Source organism: Callospermophilus lateralis, unplaced genomic scaffold (assembly GCF_048772815.1).
Source record: "Callospermophilus lateralis isolate mCalLat2 unplaced genomic scaffold, mCalLat2.hap1 Scaffold_52, whole genome shotgun sequence".
NCBI lineage: Eukaryota > Metazoa > Chordata > Mammalia > Rodentia > Sciuridae > Callospermophilus > Callospermophilus lateralis.
This window is the reverse complement of record NW_027514454.1, coordinates 6,414,433-6,441,214: the sequence shown is the minus strand read 5'-3', so window position 1 is coordinate 6,441,214 and position 26,782 is coordinate 6,414,433. Positions and strand designations below refer to the sequence as shown.

The window sequence follows — 26,782 nt, the reverse complement described above, 5'->3', positions numbered from 1 at the left end:
CCCGGTTGGGGGAGAGGCAGAGCCGCCAGGCGCCTGCAAGGTAGGCAGACCTGCGTCTCACCAGCATATCAGGCCCAGCAACCCGTGGAGCGGCAGAGCCACCCCCGGGCCTGCAAGGTAGGTGCACTTGCCACCCACCGGCAGGTTAGGCCCAGCAACTCTCGGAGAGACACAGCTGCTCCACGCGCGTGCAAGGTAGGCGGAACCGTGACCACCGACAAAACAGGCCCAGTGGACCGCCAGACACATCGCTCCGGTTGGGGAAGGGGCAGAGCCGCCGGGCGCCTGCAAGGTAGGCGGACGCGCGACCCACCAGCAGAACAGGCACAGCAATCCACAGAGCGGCAGAGCCACCCCCCGAGCCTACAAGGTAGGCAGACCTGCGACCCACCGGCAGGTTAGGCCCAAAAACCTGCGGAGGGTCACAGCTGCCCCACGTGCCTGCTAGGTAGGCTGAACCGTGACCACCAACAGAACAGGCCCAGCGGACGGCCAGACACATCGCCCCGCCCCGGTTGGGGGAGGGGCAGAGCCGCCGGGCGCCTGCAAGTTAGGCAGACCTGCAACTCACCAGCAGATCAGGCCCAATGACCAGCGGAGCGGCAGAGTCACCCCCGCGCCTGCAAGGTAGGTGCACTTGCCACCCACCGGCAGGTCAGGCCCAGCAACTCTCGGAGGGACACAGCTGCTCCACGCACGTGCAAGGTAGGCGGAACTGTGACCACTGACAAAACACGCCCAGTGGCCCGCCAGATACATCGCCCCGGTTGGGTGAGGGGTAGAGCCGCCACCAGCGCCTTTTAGGTAGACAGACCTGCAACCGACAGACAGAACAGGCCTAGTGGCCAGCGGAGGGGCAAAGCCGCTGCTCACGCCTGCAAGGTAGGCGGACCTGTGACCACCGAAAGAACAGGCCCATCGAAAGTACAGGCACAGCGGCCTCCCAGCGTGGTAGGCACATTGCCTCAATTGGAGGAGGGGCAGAACCACCGCCAAAGCCTGCGAGGGAGACTTTGCAGCTATACAAGAGCAATATAAATATATAGGGGGAAAAATCAATAACACAACAGTTTCACCAAGCAGAAAGAAACGCGATCAATATGAAAAGACAAGGAAAGAAAGGACCACAAGCAATGCAGGTCAACTCAACTTTAGAAGAGGTAATATCTGCAGCAGATGGAATGTCAGATAAAGAATTCAGGATATCCATGCTTCAGATGATCTGGAGTCTCAAGGAAGACATTAGACAGCAAAATCAGACAATGAAAGACCACTTCGACCACTTTGATAATGAATTACATAAACAAATCCAAGAAGCAAAAGATCAATTATACAGGGAGATAGAGGTTATAAAAACAAACAAACAGAAATCCTGGAAATGCAGGAAACAATAAACCAACTTAAAAACTCAATTGAGAATACTACCAGCAGAGTAGAACACTTAGAAGATAGAACATCAGACAATGAAGACAAAGTATTTCAACTGGAGAAGAACATAGACAGCTCAGCAAAGCTGTTAAGAAACCATGAGCAGAACATTCAAGAAATATGGGATAACATAAAGAGACCAAACTTAAGAGTCATTGGGATACAGGAAGGTACTGAGGTCCAAACCAAAGGAATGAGCAATCTATTCACCGAAATAATACGAGAAAACTTCCCAGACTTGAAGAATGAGACAGAATCCCAAATCCTAGAAGCCTACAGGACGCCGAATGTGCAAAATCATAAGAGATCCACACCTAGACACATTATAATGAAGATGCCCAACATACAGAATAAGGAGAGAATTTTAAAAGCTACAAGAGAAAGGAAGCAGATTACATTTAGGGGTAAACCAATCAGGATAACAGATGATCTTTCAACACAGACTCTGAAAGCTAGAAGATCTTGGAATAACATATTTCAAACACTGAAAGAAAATGGGTTCCAACCAAGAATTGTGTATCCCGCGAAATTAAGCTTCAGGATGGAAGATAAAATTAAAACCTTCCATGATAAACAAAAGTTAAAAGAATTTGCAGCTAGAAAACCATCTCTTCAAAACATCCTCGACAAAATATTACAGGAAAAGGAAATGGAAAATAAAAATGAAAACCAACAGTGGGAGGTAGGACAAAAAGGGGGGGCAATAATCAAGGAGGAAAACAAACCATGTTTAGTGACATAAATAAACAAATATGGCTGGAAGAACAACCCATATCTCAATAATAACCATAAATCTTAATGGCTTAAAATCACCAATTAAGAGACACAGGCTAGTAGAATGAATCACAAAACAAGAACCAACAATATGCTGCCTAAATGAGACACATTTGATAGGAAAAGATATACATAGACTGAAGGTGAAAGGTTGGGAAAAATCATATCACTCATATGGACTTCGGAAACAAGCAGGAGTGTCCATACTCATATCAAACAAAATAGATTTCAAGCCAAAGTTAATCAAAAGGGATGAAGAGGGACACTACATACTTCTCAAGGGAACCATACACCAACAAGACATAACAATCATAAATATATATGCCCCAAACAATGGTGCAGCTATGTTCATCAAACAAACTCTTCTCAAGTTCAAGAGTCTAATAGACCACCATACAATAATCATGGGAGACTTCAACACACCTCTCTCACCACTGGACAGATCTTCCAAACAAAAGTTAAATAAGGAAACTATAGAGCTCAATAACACAATTAATAACCTAGACTTAATTGACATATATAGAATATACCACCCAACATCAAGCAGTTACACTTTTTTCTCAGCAGCACATGGATCCTTCTCAAAAATAGATCATATATTATGTCACAGGGCAACTCTTAGACAATATAAAGGAGTAGAGATAATACAATGCATCTTATCTGACCATAATGGAATGAAATTGAAAATTAACGATAAAAGAAGTAAGGAAAAATCATGCATCACTTGGAGAATGAACAATAGGTTACTGAATGATCAATGGGTTATAGAAGACATCAAGGAGGAAATTAAAAAATTCTTAGAGATAAATGAAAACACAGACACAACATATCGGAATCTATGGGACACATTGAAAGCAGTTCTAAGAGGAAAATTTATTGCTTGGAGTTCATTCCTTAAAAAAAAAAAAAACCAATAAATAAATGATCTAATACTTCAACTCAAAATCCTAGAAAAAGAAGAGCAAAACAACAGCAAAAGAAGTAGAAGACAAGAAATAATTAAAATCAGAGATGAAATTAATGAAATCAAAACGAAAGAAACAATTGAAAAAATTGACAAAACTAAAAGTTGGTTCTTTGAAAAAATAAATAAAATCGACAGACCCTTAGCCACGCTAATGAAGAGAAGAAGAGAGAGAACTCAAATTACCAGCATACGGGATGAAAAAGGCAATATCACAACAGACACTTCAGAAATACAGAAGATTATGAGAAACTATTTTGAATCCTTATACTCCAATAAAATAGAAGACAGTGAAGGCATCGATAAATTTCTTAAGTCATATGATTTGCCCAGATTGAGTCAGGAGGATATTGACAACCTAAACAGACCAATATCAATTGAGGAAATAGAAGATACCATCAAAAGACTACCAACTAAGAAAAGCCCAGGACCGGATGGGTATACAGCAGAGTTTTACAAAACCTTTAAAGAGGAACTAATACCAATACTTTTCAAGCTATTTCAGGAAAGAGAAAAAGAGGGAGAACTTCCAAATTCATTCTATGAGGCCAACATCACACTGATTCCTAAACCAGACAAAGACACTTCAAAGAAAGAAAACTACAGACCAATATCTCTAATGAACCTAGATGCAAAAATCTTCAATAAACTTCTGGCGAACCGGATACAAAAACATATCAAAAAAATTGTGCACCATGATCAGGTAGGATTTATCCCTGGGATGCAAGGCTGGTTCAATATACGGAAATCAATAAATGTTATTCACCACATCAATAGGCTTAAAAATAAGAACCATATGATCATCTCGATGGATGCGGAAAAAGCATTCGACAAAGTACAGCATCCCTTTATGTTCAAAACTCTAGAAAAAATAGGGATAACAGGAACATACCTCAATATTGTAAAAGCAATCTATGCTAAGCCTCAGGCTAGCATCATTCTGAATGGAGAAAAACTGAAGGCATTCCCTCAAAAATCTGGAACAAGACAGGGATGCCCTCTCTCACCACTTCTGTTCAACATAGTTCTCGAATCACTGGCCAGAGCAATTAGACAGATGAAAGAAATTAAAGGCATAAAAATAGGAAAAGAAGAACTCAAATTATCACTATTTGCAGATGACATGATTCTATACCTAGCAGACCCAAAAGGGTCTACAAAGAAACTATTAGAGCTAATAAATGAATTCAGCAAAGTGGCAGGCTATAAAATCAACACGCATAAATCAAAAGCATTCCTGTATATCAGCGACAAATCCTCTGAAATGGAAATGAGGACAACCACCCCATTCACAATATCCTCAAAAAAAATAAAATACTTGGGAATCAACCTAACAAAAGAGGTGAAAGACTTATACAATAAAAACTACAGAACCCTAAAGAGAGAAATAGAAGAAGATCTTAGAAGATGAAAAAATATACCCTGTTCATGGATAGGTAGAAGTAACATCATCAAAATGGTGATATTACCAAAAGTTCTCTATAGGTTTAATGCAATGCCAATCAAAATCCCAACGGCATTTCTTGGAGAAATAGAGAAAGCAATCATGAAAATCATATGAAAAAATAAAAGACCCAGAATAGCAAAAACAATGCTAAGCAGGAAGTGTGAATCAGGCGGTATAGCTATACCAGACTTCAAACTATACTACAGAGCAATAGTAACAAAAACAGCATGGTACTGGTACCAAAACAGGCGGGTGGACCAATGGTACAGAATAGAGGACACAGAAACCAATCCACAAAACTACAACTATCTTATATTCGATAAAGGGGCTAAAAGCATGCAATGGAAGAAGGATAGCATCTTCAACAAATGGTGTTGGGAAAACTGGAAATCCATTTGCAACAAAATGAAACTGAATCCCTTTCTCTCGCCATGCACAAAAGTTAACTCAAAGTGGATCAAGGAACTTGATATCAAATCAGAGACATGGCGTCTGATAGAAGAAAAAGTTGGCTATGATCTACATACTGTGGGGTCGGGCTCCAAATTCCTCAATAGGACACCCATAGCACAACAGTTAATAACTAGAATCAACAAATGGGACTTACTCAAACTAAAAAGTTTTTTCTCAGCAAAAGAAACAATAAGAGAGGTAAATAGGGAGCCTACGTCCTGGGAACAAATCTTTACTCCTCACACTTCAGACAGAGCCCTAATATCCAGAATATACAAAGAACTAAAAAAATTAGACAATGAGATAACGAATAACCCAATCAACAAATGGGCCAAGGACCTGAACAGAAATTTCTCAGAGGAGGACATACAATCAATCAACAAGTATATGAAAAAATGCTCACCATCTCTAGCAGTCAGAGAAATGCAAATCAAAACCACCCTAAGATACCATCTCACTCCAGTAGGATTGGCAGCCATTAGGAAGTCAAACAGCAACAAGTGCTGGCGAGGATGTGGGGAAAAGGGTACTCTTGTACATTGCTGGTGGGACTGCAAATTGGTGCGGCCAATTTGGAAAGCAGTATGGAGATTTCTTGGAAAGCTCGGAATGGAACCACCATTTGATCCAGCTATTCCCCTACTCGGTCTATTCCCTAAAGACCTAAAAAGAGCACACTATAGGGACACTGCTACATCCATGTTCATAGCAGCACAATTCACAATAGCAAGACTGTGGAACCAACCTAGATGCCCTTCAATAGACGAATGGATAAAAAAAATGTGGCATTTATACACAATGGAGTATTACTCTGCATTAAGAAATGACAAAATCATAGAATTTAGAGGGAAATGGATGGCATTAGAGCAGATTATGCTAAGTGAAGCTAGCCAATCCCTTAAAAACAAATGCCAAATGTCTTCTTTGATATAAGGAGAGTAGCTAAGAACAGAGTAGGGATGAAGAGCATGAGAAGAAGATTAACATTAAACAGGGATGAGAGGTGGGAGGGAAAGGGAGAGAGAAGGGAAATTGCATGTAAATGGAAGGAGACCCTCAGGGGTATACAAAATTACATACAAGAGGAAGTGAGGGGAAAGGAGGAAAAATATAAGGGGGAGAAATGAATTACAGTAGAGGGGGTAGAGAGAGAAGAGGGGAGGGGAGGGGGGAGGGGGGATAGTAGAGGATAGGAAAGGCAGCAGAATACAACAGACACCAGAATGGCAATATGTAAATCAATGGTTGTGCAACTGAAGTGATTCTGCAATCTGTATATGGGGTAAAAATGGGAGCGCATATCCCACTTGAATCAAAGTGTGAAATATGATATATCAAGAACTATGTAATGTTTTGAACAACCTACAATAAAAATTAATTAAAAAAAAAAAAAAGAATGTGCCTACTTTCTAGTACAGTCTGGTAACTCGAGTCTTCCATGTTAGTCTCAGACTTACTAAATGACCCAGCAATCCTACTCTAAGTGTACACCCAAGAGAAACAAAGGTATATGAGTGTTCACAGCAGTTATTCAAATAGCCAAAAAGTACAAGTGACTCAGTCAACTAACAATACAGATTAATAAATATGGCATTTCCATATAATGGAATGTTGTTCTGCAATAGAAAGGAATGGAATACTGATGAAATGCTATTATATGAATAAACCTTGAAAATATTAGGCCAACTCAAAGAAGCCAGTCATAAAAAAGACAGGGTCTCATTTAAGGTTCTGATTTTATCCTTGATGAAGGAAGAGCCACTAGGTACTTTGTCCCAAGTGCCGACAGCCACACACCTCTCCAGGCACAGTTAGAGAAAGGTTTACTGAAAAGTTCTAAGGTGAAGCCAGGTTTCTCAGCATGCTTTGCATGGTTCCTCCCCCAAGTTCCCTGATGTCACAATTCCTTTCAACACCTATTCTTCTAGTAGATCCTCCAGACAGAAGGCAGTATCCTCCAGGATATTTCTTGTCATGCCATGTCATTGCCCTGCCCAAACTTCTCCATCCCTGCCTTTCTCTGGACCTCACCAGAGAGCCAATTTTAGGTTGCTCAGGGCAGAGCTCAATGCTCTAAGGCAGCAGGCCCTACAGCCTCTAGGAGGTGCTCTTCTTAGAGTCATGGGCTAATGGAAGAGAGGGGACTCAGGAAAAAGTGCATCATGTAATTTATACAGCCAGAAGCAGCTATACTTAAAGGCAGGCTGAGGCCAGGCAGGGGCCAGAGGTCCCACTGTGTCTTCAGGAATGTCTTCCTGTTCTTACTGGTTTTGTTCCTGGAGAGACCTGCGTTCTCCTCAGTGTTTAGAGCAGCTCAACTCACAGTAGCCAAGCTACAGAACCAGACCTGGTGCCCCTCAGCAGATGGACAGATAAAGAAACTGTGGTCCCTATACACAGTGGAATATTACTCAGCCATAAAGAAGAATGAAATGGTGGCATTTGAAGGTCAATGGATGGAGCTGGAGAGGACTGTGCTGCTTAAGTAAGCCAATTCCAAACACCAAAGGGAAGGGAGGGGAGGGACTGGGGGATGCAGGAAAATAAATGGACGTCACTTTCCCATGTTTACATAGGAACACAACCAGGGACACCCCACAGAAGGGCCAGTCACAGGAATGAAAATCACACCCCGTGTAAGTGACATGGCAGCATTCATGCTGCGGTCATGGGGAACTAAGAAGAACCAATTCAGAGACAAACCTGTGTTCCCACCAATGCCAAGGGACAAGGTGCAATGTCATTCAGTGTCCTCATTGAAGATGAAGCTTGCTCTGCTGGCCTCTGGGAGCCAGTGTGAGGGAATTGACACTCAGGTCACCAGAGCAGCCCCACCTCCTCAAGCCTTTGCTCCCCACAGGAATGTTGAGCCTCAGAGGCCCGTGGAGACCCTGCCCATCAGGAACAGGGCAGCTGCGGCCTTCAGTCCCCCTGCTGTCTCCTCCCAGGGGCAACATGCACTCCCTTCGTCCCATCCTGACTTATGAGATCATGGAAGGGGATAGACCCAGGCAGCAGGGATAGCTGGCAGCACCTACCTGATAACACAGTGGCCTCTATTGGAGGCAAAAATCATGATGGGGGCGATGGAAGATTCCAGAGCTTGGTGCAGGGAGGTGAAGCCCTTGATGTCCAGCATGTGCACCTCGTCCACAAACAGCATGCTGGGGACCTTCTCAGCCACGCCCTGGTCGATGTACTTGTTCACCACCTTGCTGATCTCGCCCTGGACAGGGTCCCAGCCAGTGGGGAGAATGTCACCTGCTCTCTTCTCCACACCTAAATTCAATCAAGACCCAACCCTGCAGCCTGGTTCTCCTACTGGCTCTCTGACCCACGGCTGGATACTGGACCCATTCCAGGTTTGGTGTCATCATTTGAAAACAAGAATCATGCCAGTTGTGGTGGCACACGCCTATAACCCCAGCAGCCTGGGAGGTTGAGGCAGAAGGATCACAAATTGAAGGCCAGCCTCAGCAACTTAGTATGACCATGAGCAACTCAGTTCAGACCCTGTTTCTGAATAAAATACAGAATATTGCTGGAGATGGGACTCAGGGTCAAGAACCCGTGAGTTGAATCCCTGTACCCTCATCTAAAAAAAAATAAAACAGGCATGATCACCCCCAAATGCCACAAAACGCCTTTTGTGGAGCTGTGTGGGGCACAATGACCAGGAGCTGCCCCATCAAGCCCTGACCCTGATGCCAAGACACCTCATTTGGGAGCTCCAGGGAGATGTGTTTTCAAATGTGAATTCTCTGCTGCACTCAGTCAAGGAGCTCTTTTGAGGGCCGTGCATGACAATGCTTAGGTTAATGAGCTTTCCATCAAGTGCACTTAGAATCCTCTCCCCAGGAAACCTGACCAAGGAGTGTCAGAGCAGGCCCAGCCTTGGCCCCAGAAACATCAGCCCTTACAGAAAAGCAGACCCACCTCAGGTCTCAGCCCTCACCTTCCAAACCAGCGCCCCCTGTCATAAGGATGGAGCTGTTCCCAAAGAACCAGTATCTGAGACCTGTCCTTGCCTAGAGCCATGATGCAGGGCTGTCAAAACCGAATTCAAAGACAGATCTGCTCTTGGTCACTCATGGAGGAGCTTAGGCTGCTGCAACACCTCAAGGCAACAGTGGATTCATGTTGAACTTACATTTTCAGGGAGTAAAGTGGTAATGGTCCAGAGAAGGGCATAAAATTAGGGAAGAGCCAGGCGCGATGGCACATGCCTGTCATCCCAGCAGCCAGAGAGGCTGAGTCTGGAGGATCACAAGTTGGAGGCCAGCCTCAGCAACCTAGCAAGGGCCTAAGCAACTCAGCCAGGCCCTGTCTCTAAATATAAAATAAAAGTGCTGGGACGGGGCTCAGTGGTCGAGGGCCCCCGAGTTCAAACACCTGCATCAATAAATAAATAAATAAATAAGCCCATAAAGGAGCAAGGGAGACCCACTGCCTGGTGTCAAATTTGGCACCTTTCTAGGACCTCAAGAGAAGCAGATGCTGACCTCAGTGGGGCCAGAACACACAGTGTGGCCACAGCTTCAAAAGGGAGTGAAGACCCAGAGCCATGCAGTGGGAGGCGCTCAGAGCCAGGAGCTTGTCAGAGGAGGGCTTCAACTTGGCTCCAGGCTTTGGCTTTGCCACCTGTCCTACCTGTGATCTCTGTCTTCTTCGGCTTCATCAACTGGCCCATCATGGACAGGACATTTTGTCCCCCTGTAGCAGAGAGGACTTTCTAAGGCAGCTACCAAAGCTCATCCTCCTTCCTCCTGTGGGTCCCTGATGTCACTCAACTTGGAGGCCTGAGGTGGAAAGGCCCAGCACACTCCCCTGGGAAGGATGAGGGGCTTCTGAACTCAGAGGGATCCCTTTGAGGTTTCCCCTGACCTGCAAAAATCAAGCAGAGTCATGCGCGGTGGAACGTGTCTTTAAAAATTCTGGCAATTTGGGAGGCTGAAATAGGAGGACCACAATTTGGAGGCCAGCCTAAGAAACTTAGTCAGGTCTGAGCAACTCAGCAAGACCCTGTCTCTAAATAAAATATAAAAAGGGCTGTGGATGGGGCTCCATGGGTAAGCACCCCTGGTGTTTAAGCTTCAGTACAAAACAAAACAAAAACCTCCAGCCAAGAAGGAAGAAACTCCAATCTCAAGAGTCTCTGGCTTCTCCTGGGAAAAGCTCCAAGGGACTAAAAGCAAAACCAGATTCCCAGCAGAAAGCCTGTTCCTGGTGGGGAGGAGGAGGCCCCTTCAGGATTAAGAGCAAACCTGGCTCTCTGTCCAGCTGGGAGCTGGAGGATTTGGAGCTCTTACTCTGTAGAGGCCAGAGCCTCCGTGAGGCTGTCTGAAGCCCTGTGAAGGCTCCCACCAGGAACCCCCAGTCTGGGGTGGAGAGCAGCCCCCAGCAGGCTGGCAGGCGGCCAGGGGCAGACAACGCCCAGAGATCAGCTGTGACAGCATCTGGACATTGGGACAAAGGGGCCGAAGCTCATATCGTGCTCATTGCTGAGCCTCTCAGAGGGCTTCCAGGAGGACAGAACAGCCCTGACAACTGGTTCCCAGGGCCTTGGGCATGTGCTGGCCCAGGAGAGCCTGTCCGTGGGGTCTGGTGTTGGCCACATCCAGGTCATGCAATATCCCATTCTGGATGACCTCCTTCTTCTTGTGCATGTCACCCTTGGGCAGGGCATGGCCTCATCGGCATTCAGAGCGAATTCCGTGGCCTCTGCCTTTGCCAGCAGAGCCATGGGGCACCGGGACCACACAGAGCTCACCACTGCCCACCGAGGGCCCCCAATGGCAACCTCCGCATGTGCCCCGCAGCCAGGGGCCCCACTTTGGCTCCCAGACCCGCCCGGGGCCACACCTGAGACTTTCTGGAAGATTCTCTCCCCTTTCATTTCACTCCTGATAAAGGAGCATCCAGGGGACTCACTGGAGCCGGGGTCCCGGGCTTTTCTAGGTGGTTATTTATGGGTGACACGAGGCCTTAGGCTCATCCATGCACCAGGGAGGGGCTGCCACCATGGGACACAGCAGCAGATAGAGGACGAGCCACCTGGTGCAGTCCCAAGGTTTAGGACTCTGGGAGGGACACCAGGGAGATAAAGGAAAATGGAAGATGCTGCCTGGTGCAGCGGGAAGGGACAAAGGCTGTCTGGTCCCTGTCCCCAACAGGGTTTGCGTCTTGCACACTCTGCCTGCTTAAGTCATGAGGAGAGGAAGACAGAAAAGCCAAGGTGACTTAGGTAAAGGGACAGCTGCTGACCTTCCCCCACCCACCACCAATGAGCAAAGTGATGCCCTAGTTACCCAGTTGTCACCCTGGCAGACCCTCATGTGTAACACTGTCCCCGGGGAGCATACCTTCACAGCCCCGATGTTGGCCTCCATGTAGATGACGTCACTGGCCTCCACCCGCTCCTTCTACAGACTTTAAAAAATGCTGGAGTTCAGCTAAAACCAAACCAAACCAGACAAAGGGGGACTCAGACAACCCTGATGCATGTTCCAGTTTCTCCTGACCCCGAGGGAAGGCACCTTTCCCGAAGAGACCTGAGAGGCCAGGCACAGAAGTGCACACCTGTCATTCCAGGGACTCGGAGGCTGAGGCAGGAGGATCGCCAAGTTGGAGGCCAGCCTCAGCAACTTAGCAATGGGAGACTCCCTCTCAAAACAATACAAATCAAATTAAAAAGGGCAGGCTTCTGGCTCCCTGCTTAAGCACTACAGGTTCAGTTCACAGGACTAAACACGAGAGAGATACAGAGAGACAGACCGACAGTTGAAGTAGCCAGTGACCCTAGGAGTGGGTGGGTATGAGGGTATTTGGCAGGGCACAAGAGCCTGGACTGGGGGCTTAGCACACCAGGAGGTGAACCTGAGGGTGACCATGTCTACCTGCAGGGGACAAGAGAAAGTCACCATTACTCTTCCTTGCCTTGCCTTCAGGGGTTGCAAAGTGGAAGGAACATTCTCACAGGGACCCAGGTGCCCTTAGAGGGGATATATGTCCTTGGCCACGCTCCATGGCACCTTCCAGGATCACCACTACAGCTCCAGTCCTTGGGTTACGGACACCAGAGCTTCCTGCTTAGCCACCTGAGGCTGCATTTGATGTGGCCCATGTTCCCGGCTCTCTAGGCCTCAGTCTCCTCCTCTATGTGACAGTACCCAGAAGTACCCACAGAGAAGTCCAGCTCAGAAGGGGAAACATAAGTTGGAATTCCCCCAAACTGTCTGGGTCAGGAAGGTGAGGAAAGAGGATCACCAAGGTGGAGGCCATTCTAGACCACATAGCTAGGCCCTGGGGCTGGGGCACAGCTCAGTGCCAGAGTGCTAGTTCACTATGACCAGGGCCCTGGGTATGATCCCCAGGACAATAAAAAAGCAAATCCTAGCACCCTCTGGCCCCCGGGGCTGTGCACACACATCTCAGGGTGATGGTGCTCTACGGAGTCTTGCTCTTCCCCAGCGGTGTGCACTGGGCAAGGACAGCAGCCTCTGCAGGACCAGGCTGGCAGACAGGTACTGAGGCTGAGCTTCCAGAGCAGCTGCTACAGAGGATCACCCTGTGGAAACACACCTGAGCTCTTTCCCAGACAGAGTCCAGAGTCAAAGGGGGGGTGCGGGGGACATGACACAGACTAACACCCCCTGTAGGGCTCTCTCGGAAGAAGGTGGCCCCCAAAAGGCTAATTCAGAAACAAAGTCAGTATGTGGTGGCCAAAGGTCAAGGGGAGAGACATCAGGTGGCCATTCATAGGAATGAGGTCCCTTGGAAGGTCGTGACAATATTCTAAAATTAAGATGGGGAGTGTAAACAATGTCATGCCTCAAAATCCTGTGCAATACACAAACTTAAAATGGGTGGATCATGTTCACAACTGCACCAACAGAGCTGCCAGGAGCTCACCAGGACCTGGCCTCTTTGGCCTCTTTGGGGCACTGTGGAAACAGGAGCAAGGTTGGGGAGTCCCTAGGCAAAAAACTTCATAAGCCTCCTTCAAACTCAGACACTTCACAACTCCACACAACACACCTGAGGTCCTTCTGTCCCAGTATGTCATCCATGTGGAAAAACAGCCCAGAAGGACATGGGTTTTGGGGGAACTGGGGGTACCAGGGATTGGGCTCAGGGGCCCTCAACCACCAAGCCCCATCCCCAGCACTTTTTGGCATTTTATTCAGAGTCAGGGTATCCCTGAGTTGCTTAGGGCCTCGCTTTGGCTGAGGCTGGCTTTGAACTCTCAATCCTCCTGCCTCAGCCTCCCAAGCTGCTGGGATCAGAGGTGGGAACCACCTTTGTTTTGAAAGACAATTTTCCTTTTCTCTGTTAGGCTCATTTCTTTGAGAAGCTGGTCAAAGCAGAGTGATGGATGGCTCAAATTTCCACTGTGTTTCTGTGTCCTCTCTCCTACAGGGAAGAGGTCAATTTTTCTTTTCATCTCAGGCACTTTTATTCGGTTAATTTTCCAGAAGAACTTTCTCAAGGTGTTATTCTTGAGAAGGGGCCACCTTCTCAGAACCTCATTAATCCAGGATGGACAGGATGTGATGAGGGATTAAAGAGATAAAGACAGGTTGTGGAGCCAAGCTGCTGAGATGAAGGCCCCATTAGGAAACAGAAAAATAGCCCTTGATAGAAGTGACATTTTCATGATCTCCATAAAGCTGTGACCAAGAAACTACCTCAGAGAATCAAAGAATCACCAAGTTATAAAAGAGGGAAAGATGGAGAGATTCTATGGTGGATGGATAGTGGTCTAGAGATGAGAAACTGAGCCCCAGAGAGCTCAGAGGATGCATAGGTGTTACCCAGCACCAGAGGACTTGCAGTCACCCTGGCCCTCAGCCAGCAATGGGCACAGGATGACTGTGGAGCCTCTTTCTGAGCCTGAAGACTTGATCTGGAAAACAGGGGAAATGAGATTCTTGGCACCTGTGCACACGGGCACACAGCTGTGCTGAGCCACAGGTAAAATACCTCCCTAAGCCCACAGCAAGAGACCTGGCCATGCAGCAGGGGACAGGTACAGGGCTAATGTGAGTCAATCATAACACAGTGGATGAGTAAAAACATTATGAAAAAGAAAGAATAAAGAAAACAAAATTATGTCCACTTTGACGTTTTGGGGAGGTGAGGGGGCAGTTTGGGGATTTGAACCCAGGGGTGACTTATACCTGAGCCACATCCCCAGCCCCATTTTGTATTTTATTTAGAGACAGGCTCTCACTGAGCTGCTCAGGGCCTTGACTAAGTTGATGAGGCTGGGCTCCACCATGTGATCCTCCTGCCTCAGCCTCCTGAGTGGCTGGGATGACAGGCATGCTCTACTGTGCCTGGCTGGCCAATGGCTGTCATTTGGCGGATGAGATGGCATTAGCAATTTCTTGACTTAACCACACAACTCACAGAAGCAATGAAAAAAGAAAGACCTACCTCATGAAGGGACCTATGTCCTAGCCCTTACGAGGTGTCCCTTTATACTACACGGTGTTATCCTGAGTATCCCATATAGCATCAATAGTGCAGAGGCCAAGTAAAGGGGGACTCAGAGGTCACACCACCTGCCTGTGCCACAGTGCTGAGAACAGGGCTCAGGACAGACTTCCCTTGAGCTGCTTGGTGCCCTTGGCTGTCTTGAGCACTATGATTACGTGGCTGATGGTCTTGCCATAGCCGCGCATGGGGTTCTCGGTCTCACATGACGTCAGCTTCATCACCTTCCTCTCGTAGACCTCCTTGGCCTCCTTTATCCACAGCCCTGGAAGGGATGGCTGATGGGCACATGGTGAGAAGCAGGACCATTCTTCTGTTCACATACATCTCCTCCTCACCAACACCCTTCTTACCTCAAACTTCCACAGCACAAGAACTGACAAGTCACCTTACAGTACAACCTAGTGACACCATCATGGGTGGAGAGCAACTCTTCTGGGAGCGGTGACACAGGCCTGTCATTCCAGCTCAGGAGGCCGAGGCAGGAGGATAGTAAGCTGGAGGCCAGCCTCAGCAACTCAGTGAGGCCCTGATCAATTCAGGGAAACCCTGTCTCCAAATAAATTCAAAACAGGGCTGAGAGATGGCTCTGTGGTTAGGATCCTCGGGTTCAATCCCTGGTGCCCCTCCTCAAAAAAAAAAAAAAAAAAAAAAAAGGGTCGCTGCTCTCCTGACAAATGGGGAGGCCACAAAAGACTTCTGCTGGCAGGTGGCCATCAGGATCCCTGTGAGCTTATATGGAAATATCCCAAAGGCAGAGAAACACAGCCACATGATCAGACACTCAGGCCACTTCCCTCAGTTCAAGGGGGGCATTATCTTATCACCCCATTCCTTGCCTTCTCTTCTCCAGAAACCCAACCAGGACAAGGACACTCAAGACTGGAAGCTAGGGTCAGATCTCCTCTGTCTGTGATCCACCTGAGAGCCTATAAGTGGGGCTTGTGGAAAACATCCAACAGGGAAGCCACATTCTGTGTTTGATGAACCAAATTCACAGCTCCTGAACCCCAAAACAAACTTCCCAAACAAATCCCAAAGCAGCTGTGCACACCTCGAGTCCAAGTAGCTGCAGAGGCTGAGGCTGGAGGATCATGGGTTAGAGGCCAGCCTCCACAACACTGAGGCCCTGAGCAACTCAGGGAGACTCTGTCTCTAAATCAATGCAAAATAAGGCTGGGTGGTGCTCAGGGGTCGAGGGCCCCTGGGTTCAATCCCTGGTACAAAAAAAAAAGAAATTTTCCAGACAACATGAAGGTAACAGAAAACTCTATCAAGCTTGGAAAATTCTGGGCATTTAAGCCTCCTTTGATTTTTTTTTTTAATAGAACCATTTCTATTTTGCAAAGAGGAAATTCCTCCAAATGGAATGCCTGCCCATACTCACTGTGAGGGGACAGTGATATGAAATTCCTCCAGGAGAGGAAAAGAGGCATCCCCATTTCTCAGCCATTCATATTTGTCTAGCAGTTTCTTGGTGGTGACAAGTAGACTGGGGAAGGCCCAGTGGACCATGGGCCCAGCTTTTGGCCAAGAGAGAGGCTGTGGGCGCTGTCTCTGGCCAAGACAGCACAAAGGATACGGGTTTCATCTGCTGTCTCAGGTTTCTAAGTCCCTGACATGGACTTTATCACATCAAGGAAGTTGCACAGATGGGGACAGATGACCCTCTCTCCCTCTCTCTGCAGCTTTGCAGGAATTTAAAGATGTGGGAAAAGCAGGCTTCTGTCTGAGGGGAGACCACAGCTTCCCCTTTTATTCTGTGGCAGGATCTAGAAATTTCTCCTCACCTGCTGCCACCAAAAGCCCTGCTGTGACCCCCACCACCCCACTCCAGGGGCCACTCCCATCAAATGTGCCTGGTGACCTCTACTTTTTCAAACTTTAAAGCAAAATTCAGTTTCCACTGAGCCATTGAAATACAAGCAACTGTGAGAAGACCAGTTTTATCAGGTTTTTGTTTCACAAAAATGGGGGTTTAAATTTTTTTTTTAAGTTGTAGATGGACATAATTTCTTTATTTTTTTAATTATTTTTATATGGTGCTGAGGATGCAACCCAGGGCCTCACACATGTTAGGTGGGTGCTCTACAACTGAGCCCCTGACCCATCCCAGAAAAATGGCGTTTTTTAAATTTAAGTTCTTAAAATATTAATATTCAGGTATTTGAAAGGTAGTAATATCTTACTGGTCACATATTTTTCTTGGTTCCTTTTTTTACCAGGAATGGAATTCAGGGGCCTTCAACCCTTGAGCACCATCCCCAGCCCCTTTCATATTTTATTTAGAGACAAGATCTCACTTAGTTGCTCAGGGTCTGGCTAAGTTTCTGAGGCTGACCTCCAACTTGCTATCCTGCTGCCTCAGCCTTCTGAGCTGTTGGAATACGGTGCATATGTTTAACTTATGAGTTGAATAAAATCACTGGCACATGTTTAAATAAGAAAAAAATAATCCAGGCACCGTAGCACACATCTGTAGCCATAGTTACTCAGCATACTGAGGCAAGAGGATGGTTTGAACCCAGGAGTTCCAGGATTGCCTGGGAAACATACTGAGATCCTGAAAAATAGGACATGAAAAGGGAAAAGAAAAGAAGATGTGAAGAAAAAAACAATAGAGAGAAAAATTTTAAAAGTAAAACCCAGTTGTATACATGTATAATCCCAGCAACTCAGGAGGCTAAGGCAGGAGGATTGAGAGTTGGAGGCCAGCCTCAGAAACTTGGTGAGAAGCTGTCTCTAAATTAAATATAAAAAGGGCTGGGGACAGGGCTCAGGGGTGAAGTGCCCCTGGGTTCAATCCCTGGTACAAAAAAATAAAAATAAAAAGCCTAAGTTCAATGTGACACAAAGCTTAGCTTCTAGACACAAGTTCAGAATTAGAACTCTTCAGTTCAGCATTAGTGTCACACAGGGGCTAGGGGTGGCTCAGCAGCCATGGTCTCAAAAGGGAGATAGAGAGAGAGACAGAGAGAGAGAGAGAGAGAGAGAGAGAGAGAGAGAGAGAGAGAGAGAGAGCGCACCATAGTTGAGTGGTTACAGGGACCTGCTGGGGAAGATCAAAGGCAGAGCCAGTCCCACAAAGAGGCACTGCAGGAAGATAGAGTGCCATCCATGGGGGTACCAGGTGGCTGTGGGGGGTAAAACAGGATCCCATGATGTCTCCGCACTTCCAAATGCTGCACCCTCCTACTGCATTTTCTTTCCTTCAGCATTATATCAAAAGTTCCCCAAGTAGACTTCTTAGTCTTTTTATTTATTTATTATTTATTTGGGTACCAGGGATGGAATCCAGGGGCCTTCGACCATTGAGCCCTGTCCCCAGCCCTTTTTATATTTTATTTAGAGGCAGAGTCTTGCTGAGTTGCTCAGGGCCTCAATAAGTTGCTGAGGCTGGCCTCCAAATTGTGTTCCTTTTACCTCATCCTCCTAAGCTGCTTGGATGGCTAGCTACTCTTGCCTGTCTTGTCAACAGCACCAAAGAACATGAGCATTTTTAAGATGAAAGGATTCAAAGCACCAGAGTATCACTGACGTGATACTCACTAATAGCCCTGCGGAAGTTCTCCATCAGCACCTCTGTCTTCTTGTTCTCCATGGAGTAAACTTTGCTCCCCACCAAGAAGAAGAAAGGCACCTTACTACCCAGCTCCTGAGCAATCACCAGAGAAAGGACTGTCTACAGAGGCAAGAAAGGAAAGGTTTTCATTTTACAGTCTTGAAAACATATTTAAAACCCATCTATGAAAATATTTATTCAAGAGGCTGAACGTGGTATTGCACACTTGTGATCCCTGAGACTCAGAAGGCTGAGGCAGAAGGATGGCAAGGTGGAGGCCAGTCTCAGCCACTTATCAAGACCCTGGGCAACTCAGTGATACCCTGTCTCTAAATAAAATATAAAAGTTTGGGGAATGGGGCTCAGGTGTTAAGTGCCCCTTGGTTCAATCCCTGGGACCAAAATAAATAAATAAATAAACAACACTAACAAATCAGGAAGGATTTATTACATGACCTTTATTTTATGTTAAAAGGCCAGAAAATAGTGGATAATGCGTAAGGCCAAATCTGTAAGCGGTGGCTTGGTCTGCACAAGCTCCCCCTGACGGTGCCCTGTGGTCAACTATAAATTGATGCTCAGTAACATAACTTTGGTTGGCAGATGCTAAAGAGAACCTGGTGAAACAGACATCTCATCAAATACCAAGTTTTGGAAAGCAAATGCTCTCAAGTGGGTTCAGGACTGGGAAATGCCATGGCCTCTGAGTGCCATTTCATCCTCCCTCATCTCTGAAATAAGAATGAGGTCAGACCCCATGTGTGTAGGTCAAGCAGAGCCTCCTGAGATGCTGAGGGCCTCACTAAGTTGCTGAGGCTGGCCTCCAACATTAGATCCTCCTGTCTCAGCCTCCCAAGCTGCTGGAACAAGGCCAATTGAAGCTACTGCTTCAAAGATGGCCCAGGGAAGGCTCCTCTTTTTAATGCCCTTTTGGTTTCAGCTCTGAGCAGCCGATATGGGGAATGATCAGCGAATCCACTAGCCCATGGGGCAGAGGTTGGTTCTAGTTCTGATCTTCTCCATGTTTTCTAGGGTGGTCTTGAGCACACAATAGTGCTAATGCTGGACAGCCTCATCTGGCGAACTAAAATACTGTTTAGATTACAAGGAGCCAACAAGCTGCCCACAGGATGGTTTGATTGGGACTCCGTAGTCTTAGATGTGCCTTTAAACTTGGCTTTTGTGGAGGGGGATTGAACACAGAAGCCCTCAAACCCTGAGCCCCATCCCCAGCCCTATTGTGTATTTTTTTAGAGACAGAGTCTCCCTGAGTTTCTGAGGGCCTCGCTTCTGCTGAGCCTGGCCTCAAACTCGCTATCCTCCTGCCTCAGCAACCCAAACCAGCCACTGGGATTAAAGGCATGTTCCACTGTGCATGGCTCTTGCCATTTTTTGAACCCTAGGAAATTTCCTGTTAAAATCCAGCTATTTGTTTTTTTTTTGTTTTTGTTTTTGTTTTTTTGAGAAACCAGGTCTGAACACAGTGGCCCTCTTTTAGTGAAAGGGCACCACAACCTTGGGCTTGAGCAAGTCACTTTGCTTACCTCGCTGCCCGAATGCTTAGGCACCTGAGTTGGTAAGCCCAAAGCATGTGTTCTAATAGCAAAGGGAAAATGTCTAGAATAGAACACAGAGGGATGTGATTCCAACACCATGAGGCCCAGGGGAGGCCACGGGCGACAGTGCTCATCTGTATTATTTTGATGTTTCTGGGAATGGAACCCAGAGCCTGGTATGTGCCAGGCACCTGTTCCACCACTGAGCCTCAGGCCCAGCTTTTTTTTTTTTATTTAGAGACAGGGTCTCACTGAGCTCCTGAGGCTGGCCTCCACCTTGAGATCATCCTACCTCAGCCTCCCATGTTGCTGGGTTTACAGGTGTGAGCCACTGTGCCTGACTCTTCCCTGTTCTTTCACAACCCCCAACTCCCCATTCTCAGTTTCCAGTGTCAAAGACAGTGACCACTAGCCACTGAACAGAATCCCTGACTCCTTCCACCTAATACTGAAGGGGTGACCATTACCCTTCCATTCAAATAGAAACAATACTTGGTTAAGAATGGCTCCTTTTCTGTCCAGTTTTCTCCAATTAGACACTCATGGAAGGGGCTGGGCTGGGGATGGGGGCTCAGTGGTGGAGCACTCGCCTAGCATGTGCAGGGCCCTGGGTTTCTTCCTCCATGCCACATAATAATAAATAAATAAAACAAAGGTATTCTGTCAAATTACAACTAAAAAACTATATTATAAAAAAGAAACTAATGGAAGAAATGCAAATATACAAACCCTTTCCTAAGGAGCTCTTTATATCTCACTGATCTTTTCATAGCCTGTCATCTTGATAGTCTAACTTGTATTTTTTTTAATATTTTAATATAATCAGGCCTCCCAGCTGATCAATCACTACCCACCAAGACACATCCCAGAACTTTATGTTGTTTACTTTTGAACAGGGTTGCATTATTCATATTTATTTTTAATTTTTTTCTTTGAAACAAGTTTAATTTTGTTCCAGCCCTAAATTAGGGAAAGAACTTAAATCTTAAAAAATTCTCAAAAATCAAGCCATTATAAAGTTAAGCACCCCTCTCCTTAACAATAAATATTGAACTGATATAGGTGACTGAACTGATATAACTGATTTAGGTGTAGATGGACACAACACAATGCCTTTAACTTTAAGTGGTGCTGAGGATCAAACCTGGGTCCTGCCCATGCTCTGCAAGCCCTCTAACACTGAGCCACAATCCCAGCCTGCTAACTTGTATTTTATCGATTAAGAAACTGAGAGCTGGGTGTGGGGGTGCACACCTGTCATCCCAGCAGCTTGGGAGGCTGAGGTGTGAGTATGGCTAGTTGGAGGCCAGCCTCAGCAACTTAGAAAGGCCCTGAGCAACTCAGCAAAACCCTGTCTCTAAATAAAATACAAAAAGGGCTGGGGATGAGGCTCAGGTGTTTAGTGCCCCTGGGTTTGATCCTTAGTAGCCCTCACCCAAAAAAAGGGTTTCTCAGTCTTGCCTCTGTTTTGGGGGCACAGCCTTGCAGTGAAGGTTGCTTGGCAGCATCACTGACCTCTAACACTAGATGCCAGGAGTCCCACCATCACATTTTGAAAACTAAAAGAGACAACTCTCCAGATACTGCCAAATATCTCCTTGGGGGCAAAACTGACCCAGGTTAAAAATCACTTCAGAGCTAATCTCACCTAGCTGGACTTCCAGAAAGACCACACAGAGAATAGGAACAGCCCACAGCTAAGGGGTTCACAGCTGGTGACTGTCCACACCAATGACACCAAACAGTGAGACTCAGAAAGCCCTGTGGACATCAAGAAAGGAAAATCAGGGGAGAGCGTCCTATCCCAAAATACCTCCAAAACATCCAGAAAGAAAGGTCCCAACCCTGAAAATCAGACTTCTTAAGAGCAACACTGGAAGACACAAAGTACTAAATAACACTAATTAAAACAGCACTGAAGGAAACAGCTATCATGCTGGTGCTGTGGCACAGGCCTGTCATCCCAGGAGCTCGGGTGACTGAGGCAAGAGAATCGCGAGTTGGAGGCCAGCCTCAGCAAAAGTGAAGCCCTAAGAAACTAAGTGAGACTCTGTCTCTAAATAAAATGCAAAAAGGACTGAAGATGGGACTCAGGGGTTGACAGCTTCTGGGTTCAATTTTTGGGGTTCAATTCTTGGTAACTCCCCCCCCCAAAAAAAATGGAAGACGACTTGGACAAGCTAATGTTCTTGTAAGTGCACACTGTATGGCATTCCAGCCTCAAAAAACTTCCCCCAGACATAGGACTTCTTCATCCACCATCAGTCACCACACAACACACCCTGGCAACTCCATATGTACAACTTCAAACTTAGAATTCAAGTTTTTTTCACAGCTGATTGTGTTTCTGCTTCTGAAAGGTCAAGTGGCCTTCCCCAGGCCTTCCAGCTGATCAATCAATACCCACCAAGATGTAGCCCAGAACTTTATGTTGTTTATTTTTTAACAGGGTGACATTAAGTCACTTAGAGCTTGGTGAAACTGCTGAGGCTGGCCTCCAACATGTGATCCTCCTGTCTCAGCCTCCAGAGACACTGAGATGCCAGGCAGGGGCCACCACACCTGGTGAGAGCCCTCTTCTTTACATACAAGAGCGCAGGCTCCTACTCTCCTATCCAAGAGGCCCTTCAAGAGAACAAGCCATGTCCAGACCAGGAGCACTGGGAAGCCTGAGGATCTGGTTGATCCCCTTGCAGAACCCAACAAGCTCCACCATATGTCCTCTTTTGTCCCCTGGAAAGCCCTACTCTGAAGGGGAATTATCAAACCCTCTGCCCAATTCCAGCATTCAAAATCAGTCAGCAGTTTGAAGCTCAGCACTCAACTGAGCCATTTTATGCCATCAGGAGACTTCCTGTTTCTCTGCCTGAAAAACACTAGAAGCCCTTAAAGATCAAAAGCGTGTTTCTGTTATTGTCAATCATGCACGTAGCCAAAATAGTGGTGGGCAAAGTTTGCATTCAAAAAAATACTGGCTGACTCATTTTTCCCCCTCCAATAATGTGCCACAGAAGAATTTTTTTAATATTTTTTAATTGTTCATGGACATAATATCTTTGTTTTAATTTTTTTTAATATTTATTTTTTAGTTGTAGTTGGACACAATACTTTTATTTCACTTATTTATTTTTATGTGCTGCTGGGATCAAACTCAGGGTCCCGCATGTGTGAGATGAGTGCTCTACCAATGAACCACAGCCCATCACAAATTTTTATGAGGCCCTGGACCAATAGAAATGGATTTTCAGCTGGGCATGGTGGTGCAAACCTATAATCCTACCTCTCAGGAGGCAAAGGCAGGAGGATCACGAGTTGGAGGCCAGCCTCAGCAACTTAGCAAGGCCCTCAGCAACTTTAGCAAGATCTTGGCTCTAAATAAAATACAAAAAAGGGATGTGGCTCAGTGGCTGAGTGCCTCCAAGTTCAATCACTGGTTAAAAAAAAAAAGAAAAGAAAAAAAAAAGAGATGGATTTTCCAAGAAAAGGAGACTTGAAAGAGTTCAAAGACGATCCCAGTGACCAGACCTCTCAGAGGACTTTTCTTCCCCTCTGGCCAGGATGATTTTCATTCTAGAAGTAAAAGTTTGAGATCATATTCCTTTCTTAAACACACATGTGACTTATGTCGTTAAAAAAAAGACTAGTTAAGATGTGAATTCCATTTGGCTTCAAAGTGAGGATCGTCCTCTTGAACAGCAGAAATCAAAGAGAACACAAGGACTTTTCCAGTTCCCAGGGTTCCCGCCCACAGAATGGCTCTTTCTGCCATCTTCTTGTTTTGATTATCCCTTCTATGACATCACATGCCTGCAGCACAGAGGTTACAAATGGTCACTATTACTGTGTTTCAGTGGGGAAAAAATGCAGTCCCTGGTCCAAACGATTCACAGACTAATCCAACAAACCCTGGGTGCCAGCACCCTCCATGCACTGTTCTGGATGGTGAGAGAGAAGGTGAGAGAGAAAAGTCTGCTGGGCACAGTGGCCCACACCTGTGATCCCAGGGACTCCAGAGGCTGAGGCAGGAGGATGTCAGTTCAAAACCAGGCTCAGCCAAAGTGAGTCCCTGAGCAACTCAGAGAGACCCTATCTCTAAATAAAATACAAAATAGGACTGGGGAGAGGCTCAAGAGTCAAAGGCTCCCCAAGTTTAATCCTGGCACACCCCACCTCCAAAAAAGAGACATAGACAAGAAAATAGAGGCTTTTCTTTGGCTCTTTCTGTTAATAGGAGGCTCCGAGGCCACAGTCACAAGCTCATATAAATTGCAGGTTTCTGTAGCTGTTCAACCTCCAGGGAGACCACAGGCTATGACTCTAGGGTCCAGCAGCTTAGAGGGGGTGGATTGCAAACCCCCAGTTGTCATTACTAAATTCAGTGGCCATGGTCCTGGTACCAAAACAGGTGGGTGGACCAAGGGAACAGAATAGAGGACACAGAGACCAATCCAAAAAATTACAACTACCTTATATTTGACAAAGGTGCTAAAGCATGCAATAGGGAAAGTATAGCATCTTCAACAAATGGTGCTGGGAAAACTGGAAATACATATGCAACAAAATGAAACTGAATTCGTTTCTCTCGACATGTACAAAAGTTAACTCAAAATGGATCAAGGAGCTTGATATCAAACCAGAGACTCTACATCTGATAGAAGAAAATGTTGGCACTAATCTATATCATGAATCATGCGTGGTCGGGCTCCAAATTCCTTAATAGGACACCTATAGCAGAAGAGTTAAAAACAAGAATCAACAAATGGGATAAACTCACACTAAAAAGTTTTTTCTCAGCAAGAGAAACAATAAGAGTGGTAAATAGGGAGCCTACATCCTGGGAACAAATTTTTACTCCTCACACTTCAGATAGAGCTCTAATATCCAGAGTATACAAGCAACTCAAAATATTAAACAATAAAAAAACAAATAACCCAATCAACAAATGGGCCAAGGACCTGAACAGACACTTCTCAGAGGAGGATATACAATTAATCAACAAATACACGAAAAAGTACTCACCATCTCTAGCAATCACAGAAATGCAAATTAAAATCACCATAAGATACCATCTCACTCCAGTAAGAATGGCAGCCTTTACGAAGTCAAAAAACAACAAGTGTTGGCGAGGATGTGGGGAAAAGGGTACACTTGTACATTGCTGGTGGGAATGTAAATTGGTGTGGCCAATTTGGAAAGCAGTATGGAGATTCCTTGGAATGCTGGGACTGGAACCACCCTTTGACCCAGCTATTTCCCCTTCTTGGACTATTCCCCAAAGGCCTAAAAAGAGCGTACTATAGTGATACAGCTACATCAATGTTCATAGCAGCACAATATCTAGATTGTGGAACCAACCTAGATGCCCTTCAATAGATGAATGGATTTAAAAAAATGTGGCATTTACACTCAATGGAGTATTACTCAGCGCTAAAAAATAACAAAATCATGGCATTTGCAGGGAAATGGATGGCATCAGAGCAGATTATGCTAAGTGAAGCTAGCCAATTCCTAAAAAACAAATGCCAAATGTCTTCTTTGATATAAGGAGGGCAACTCAAAACAGAGCAGGGAGGAAGAGAATGAGAAGAAGATTACCATTAAACAGGGATGAGAGGTGGGAGGGAATGGGAGAGAGAAGGGAAATTACATGGAAATAGAAAGAGACCCTCATTGTTATACAAAATTACATATAAAAGGAAGTGAAGGGAAAGGGGAAAAAGAGAGAGATGAGAATTACAGTGGATGGAGTAGAGAGAGAAGATGAGAGGAGAGGTAAGGGGATGGGGGGATAGTAGGGGATAGGAAAGGCAGCAGAATACAACAGAAACTAGTATGGCAGTATGTATAAACATGGATGTGTAACCGATGTGATTCTGCAATCTATATACGTGGTAAAAATGGAGTTCATAACCCACTTGAATCAAATGTATAAAATATGATATGTCAAGAGCTTTGTAATGTTTTGAACAACTAATATAAAAAAGAGGTTAGTATTGGGGTTACAGAAGGCATTCATGGAACACTTCCTACTACCTCTAGTGTTCATGACACCTCCCATGGAGCCTGGGTGGGACTGGAAGAGGGCCTAACTGTGTCATAGAAAGGGAGATAGAACCTGATCCTATCTTTTGGTGGTAAGAAAAAGAACAGGGGAGAAGGTGGGTCAATTGGCAGCATCCGAAGCCAAGACCCCAACTTTTCTGTCCAAGGCCTGGTGGATTTGCAATGACTTTGATCTGCCAGTGGAAGCTGGCTGGCCAGCCCTAACTGTCTAGAATTCTTTCTGGCTCATCCTGCCAAGAAAGAAGAAATTCTACACTCAAAGTGGGGGCTGGGACAGGAAGCATGTCCTTGGAGGTCCTCAACACTCTGGAAGTCTTGACACAGGGTCTCTGGAAAAATAAGAGGTCATGTCCTTGCAGAAGAACCATTAGAAACTTCTGTGTGATGGTGACACAAACCATTTCTTCTTCCATAACCATCCTTGCTATAGCCCTGGCTCAGGTCAGACAACCTGCCATGCATGCACTTTATTTTAGAATATATCTTGCTTTATCTATAGCTATATCTATATATCAATCTCTCTACACATCTATCTATCTATATACCTATCTACCTGTCTATCTATATTTCTATATATCCATATATCTATATATATATATATTATATGTCTATCTATATCTATTTATCTGTATATCTATATAACACCTATCTATCCCTGTGAATTCCTGAACTCCCAGTCAGAAGAAAGCACTCAATTCTGTCTGTGAGTGTGCTGAGGGTGATGTGATTTCTCACACAGAACCCTCTGAGCTCTGCAGCAGAAACAAGCCCCCTCCTGATGTAATTTAAAAGAATAGCCTCCCAATTTTCTCAAATCTTTTCTGGATACACCTTATCCAAGGACAGGATAAGCCAATGTTTGGTTAAATAGTTCAGAGGTTAATTCTCAACAGATATGAGAAATTTTTCTTACATTCCTCCACTCTTAGAGGGAATCTGGTCATCTCTTTTTGCTGGATTCACAAGGCTACCTTTGGCCCACACGTGCCCCACTCTTCAGGCCTTCCCACCTACATTCCATCACTGAAAGATAATAG

At 45.7% G+C, this 26,782-nt stretch overlaps 1 pseudogene; it reads right to left on the bottom strand.

Moving 5' to 3' along the window:
- Positions 1–8,100: 8,100 nt before the first annotated feature.
- On the bottom strand, positions 8,101–23,483 carry LOC143390224 (ruvB-like 1; annotated as a pseudogene).
- Positions 23,484–26,782: the final 3,299 nt, after the last annotated feature.